Source organism: Chiloscyllium plagiosum, unplaced genomic scaffold, assembly GCF_037043375.1.
Source record: "Chiloscyllium plagiosum isolate Xiang-an unplaced genomic scaffold, Cpla_swu_hap1 HiC_scaffold_3, whole genome shotgun sequence".
Lineage (NCBI taxonomy): Eukaryota > Metazoa > Chordata > Chondrichthyes > Orectolobiformes > Hemiscylliidae > Chiloscyllium > Chiloscyllium plagiosum.
In genome coordinates, this window is record NW_028270141.1 from 159,695,621 (window position 1) to 159,701,602 (window position 5,982).

Genomic DNA, 5,982 nt, shown 5'->3' on the forward strand with positions numbered 1-5,982 from the left:
GGTCTGTGTGGGGGTTCCTCCCACAGTCCAAAGATGTGCCGGTCAGGTGAACTGGCCGTGTTAAATTACCCACAGAGTTAGGTGCATTAGTCAGGGGAGTGAGTCTGGGTGGGTTACTCTTCGGCGGGTCGGTGTGGATTTGCTGGGCCGAAGGGCCTGTTTCCACACTGTCGGGGAATCTAATCTAATCTAACCTTTATCTCACCAAATCCCTGCACTTACTTCAAACACTGAAAATGATCATTTACCCTCAGGCGATGCTCTGAGAGGGGCATGTCCTCCTCCAGGAAATGCAAGTGATGAGCAATGAGCAAACTTGTTTATCTCGTTGAGGAAATCACCAAACTCACATCTCACTGAGGCGCGTCTCTCCAGTCCAGTGGAACCAAACTCACTTCTAATCTTCATGTCAGTCTGTGAAGGGTAGCGGGAAATTAAGGAGTGATGTGTGTGTGTTATACCTCACTGGGGTAGTGCACTGGAAATCCAACCCAGTTATTCCCAGGATCATCACAGAGTTTAAATATTACATACAATTTTCAGATGTTCTCCTTTGACGCCTAGTTTTGACCCACGTTGACAGCACAGGTCCGGTTCCTGTCTGTAACAAGTATTACTGTTTAATGTTCAGTGTGGGTTCGTGATCACACTGTCACTGCTTAATAGTCCTTGGTAACACTCCAACCTTTATAAACCCACACTCTCTTCTCCCCCAGCCCCTCTCCCATCACCCTTTTCCCTCCCATTCCCCCTCACTTCCTCCCTCTCCACCTCTCTCTCCCCCTCTCTCTCCCTTTCCCTCTCCTTCCCCCTCCACCCTATCCTTTTCTCCCTCTCTCCCCGCCCCCTTTCTGCAGTGAGGCAGCCTGGGAAGAGTCGAGGTTAGAGTGTTGCTGGAAAAGCACAGCAGGTCAGGCAGCATCGAGAGGAGCAGGAGAATCAAAGTTTTGGGCAAAAGCCCTTCATCAGCTTCATGAACCCGTGCTGACAAAGGGCTTTTGCCCGAAATGTTGATTTTCCTGCTCCCCTCGATGCTGCCTGACCTGCTGTGCTTTTCCAGCACCGCTCTAACCTCGACTCTTATCTCCAGCATCTGCAGTCCTCAGTTTGGCCTGGGAAGTGTGTCCTGGGGTCAGTGTTTGTTGAGAAAGAGAAGAGTTACAGAAGATCGCTGCAGTGCACAAAGAGGCTGCTTGGCCCATCAAATCTTCACCAATCCTCTGAACAGCATCTCACTTTATCCCCATGACCCTACCTTTCCCGTGGCTAACCCACCCACCCTGCACATCCCTGAATACTGGGTAATTTCCCATGGCCAATTCATCCTGACCTGCACAGGAGCACCCGGAGGAAACCCACCCCGCCCCAGGGAGAATGTCTGTGTGGAATTTGCACATTTGTCTGAGGCTGGAATCGAACCCAGGTCCCGAGCACCGTGAGGCAGCAGTGCTAACCACTGGAAGTGAATTGGTTGGTTTTGAAAAGGTGTTAATTGAAGTCTATTCTTTTCTCAGGTTTTATCATTGTCTGCTGATTGGTGGTAAAATTAGTATAAAACATTACAAAGCAACATAAGTAAGTGACCGATGACTAATAATTCCTTAAAAACCATTAAAAATGGCAGTACGAGGGTCGTGTCGCTGGGCAAGGTGGGAGCTGGAAGGTACCATTGGTCAGGGTGAGCATTACCTGCAGGAATATATTTGGATTTGAGCAGACTTGGCTCAGTTTATCAGCTGGTAGCTGGACTACCAAGCAGCACGGAGGGAGAATGGTTGCTAGATTCTTTGTACCAGGAGGTAATCAAGCCTTTCGGGATTGTAAGACCTGGTATGGAGAGGGACAGGGGGATATGTCTGCAGGAGAGGGACAGGGGGATATGTCTGCAGGAGAGGGACAGGGGGATATGTCTGCAGGAGAGGGACGGGGGGATATGTCTGCAGGAGAGGGACGGGGGGATATGTCTGCAGGAGAGGGACGGGGGGATATGTCTGCAGGAGAGGGACGGGGGGATATGTCTGCAGGAGAGGGACGGGGGGATATGTCTGCAGGAGAGGGACGGGGGGATATGTCTGCAGGAGAGGGACGGGGGGATATGTCTGCAGGAGAGGGACGGGGGGATATGTCTGCAGGAGAGGGACGGGGGGGATATGTCTGCAGGAGAGGGACGGGGGGATATGTCTGCAGGAGAGGGACGGGGGGATATGTCTGCAGGAGAGGGACGGGGGGATATGTCTGCAGGAGAGGGACGGGGGGATATGTCTGCAGGAGAGGGACGGGGGGATATGTCTGCAGGAGAGGGACGGGGGGATATGTCTGCAGGAGAGGGACGGGGGGATATGTCTGCAGGAGAGGGACGGGGGGATATGTCTGCAGGAGAGGGACGGGGGGATATGTCTGCAGGAGAGGGACGGGGGGATATGTCTGCAAGTGAGGGAGCTAAACGCAACCCAGAGCATGGAGTCTGTGCCTCTGCAGATTTTCAACAATCAGGAGGTTCAGCCCTTCAGGATGCGAGGGAGGATGGTGGAGTGAAATGCCGACTGTTACAGCACAGGGAGAGCCTTCCTGGCCGTGAATTTACATCACAGTGAAATCAAAATAGTCGATGACCCTGAAAACTGACCCCAATGGTTCCTAACCAGACTTAAATAGCTCGTACCAGACTGACTAACCCATACCAGACACCAGGTCTACAGTGCAAATAAAAGTTTTAACAATTTATTAATATTACAGTAACTGTAGCACAGTGAAGTTAAAATACGTAGAATGTTACAGCGCAGTACAGGCCCTTCGACCCTCGATGCTGCACTAACCTGTGAAATCTGAAGCCCATCTAACCTACACTATTCCATTCTCATCCATATGTCTATGCAATGCCCATTTAAATGCCCTTAACGTTGGTGAGTCTACTACTGTTGCAGGCAGGGTGTTCCACACCTCTACTACTCTGAGTAAAGAAACTACCTCTAACATCTGACCTATATCTATCACCCCTCAATTTCAAGCAATGCCCCCTCGTGCTCAGTCCCCATACTTGGAAAAAGACTCTCACTGTCCAGCCTATCTAACCCTCTGATTATCTTATATGTCTCTATTAAGTCACCTCTCAACCTTCTCTCTAATGAAAACAGCCGCAAGTCTCTCAGTCTTTCTTCGTAAGACCTTCCCTCCATACCAGGCAACATCCTGGTAAATCTCCTCTGCACCCTTTCCAAAGCTTCCACATCTTTCTTATAATGCGGTGACCAGAACTCTACACAATACTCGAGACTCGAACAAACAGCTCTGCCAACCATCCAACCCAAACTCTGGGTCCACTACGTTTGTCATCACTAAACAAAACAAATTAGAGGAAACCTTCAAGACCATCAATAATCCCCTTACTGGCATAAAATTCATTAAAGAGGAGGAAAGCAACAGCAAACTGCCATTCCGAGATGTCACAGGAGAGCAACCAGCCAATGGGGAACTTCAAACCCGCGTTTACAGGAAAACACCACAAACAGACCAAATATTGAACTCCAGAAGCAATCATCCCAACACCCACAAACAAAGCCGTATCAGAACATTATTCCAACCGGCCACCACACTCTGCAGCACAGAGGAACTACGCAGAGCAGAGGAAAATCACCTATACCGTGTATTCAAAAAGAATGAACACAGTCCACCGATTTCTCAGCAACAAACCCAAACAAGCAGATAAAACACGTTCAGAAACCCTAGCCACTCTCCCCTACATCAAAGACATCTCGGACATGACTGTCAGACTACTCAGACCCCTTGGCATCATGGTAGCCCACAAACCCACCAACACACTAAAACAGCAGCTAATGAACCTGAAAGATCCTAAACAGACAAGCAAAACTAATGTCATTTACAAAATACCGTGCAAGGACTGTAACAAATACTACATTGGACAAACAGGCAGAAAACTAGCCACCAGGATACATGAACATCAACTAGCCACAAAACGACATGACCCACTCTCACTAGTATCCTCAGATACAGATGAGGAAGGACACCACTTCGACTGGGACAACACGTCCATCCTAGGACAAGCCAAACAGACACACGCACAAGAATTCCTAGAAGCATAGCATTCCAACCAGAACTCTATCAACAAACACATTGAGTTAGACCCCATCTACCACCCCCTGAGAAAAGGAGCAGGAAGTGACTTCACCACAGGAAATAACATCACCAACCCAAAAAATGCCAAACATTTCAACAGAAAGCAGGAATTTCAGCATTGCTTCACCTGAGGTCCACTGAAGATGTTACCTAGTAATGAAATGAACCTTCCAGCTCAGTGAGCAAACCTACATCCAGAACCTCAACCTGAGCTACACATCTTCTCAAAACCCCTCAACCTCCTGTACACTGGAAATACAACTCAGGTTCCCATCCCCCTGCTGCATTAGTTTACAAGGTAGTTTAATGTTTAAGATTTAAACCCCGTGGACTCTTGTTCTAACCTCACTCATCCCAAGATTGACAGACAAACAGACATGATCAAGAAATAAATCAAAGGAAATGTGCTGTGTTTGGCCAGTTCACTGAAGCAGACTCCATGATCTGTAATATCACAGGTACATGGGAGTGGATCTTGCTTGGTTTCTGATGATACTGGTGCATGAAGATAACTTTCAACAGGGCCTGAGGAATATTCATTTCATACTTATAACTGAGATTCAATGCTTTGAAGATTTAATGTTGATAATGAGCAGACAATCATGGAGCACCCAAGCCACTGTCCTTTCTCAAGCACAATCCTGCTTCAAACAGGGTCCAAAGGCCAGTTCACACTCTGGTCTCTCCCTGCCAGACCAGCCACTTTTCACTGAGCTTGACTTATTATTGTCACGTGCACCTGGGTACAGTGAAAGGTGTCATTCTGTGTGTAGTACAGGAAGATCACACCATTAGGGGAATAGAACTGAGCAAAGAATCCATCATTACAGCTGCAGAGAAGGTACACGCACAGCAAGATCAACATTTCAGTTAAAATCTGAGCGGTCCATTCAGAATTCCAATAACAACGGGGAAGAAGCTGTCCTTAAATCTGTTGGTACGTGTTTTCAAACTGTTGTACCTTCTGCCCAGTGGAAGAGGGTGGAAGGGTATACCCGGGTTGGGAAGGGTATTTGGTTGTGTTGTGTGGGGGGAAGTATAGATGGAGTCATTGTACGTAAAACTGGTTTTCATGATGGACTTGCTGCGTTCACAACTCTCTGTAATTTCTTGCGATCTTGGGCAGAGCAATTGCCATCCCGAGCTGTGGAGTGTTCAGATAGGATGCTTTCTATGGTGCATCTATAAAAACTGGTAAGGGGCATTGTGGACAGGCTGCATTTCCTTATCCTTCTGAGGGAGTAGAGGCATTGCTGTGCTTTCTTGACTGTAGCATCAATGTGAATGATCTAGGAAAAATTGTTGGTGATCTTTACTCCTGTGAACTTGAAGCAGTTGATCACCTCCACCTCAGCACCCATTGATACTGACAGGGGTGTGTCCTCTACTACACTTCCTAAAGTCAATGACCGCCTCTTTTATTTCGCTGGCATTGGTCCTATATTCTGTCTTATCGTTGTTTGAGATCTGCTCTACAACGATGGTGTCATCGGTGAACGTGTAGATGGTGTTTGGATGAAGTTTGGCCACAGTGTTATAAGTGTACGTCGAGTATAGTAAGGGGCTGATATAGGCTTTGGTTTCTGGTCAGAAAGTAGGTACCCAGAGTATTTCCTAAATGGGGAAAAGCTTTGGAATTCTGAAGCACAAACGGACTTGGGAGTACCAGTTCAGGATACCCCTCAGGTTAACGTGCAGGTTCAGTTGGCAGTTAGGATGGCAAATGCATTCGTTTTCAGAGGGTTAGAACACAAGAGCGGGGATGTACTGCTGAGGCTGGATAAGAGTCTGGTCAGACCACATTGTGAGCAGCTTTGGGGCCTGTATCTAAGGAAGGACATACTGGTG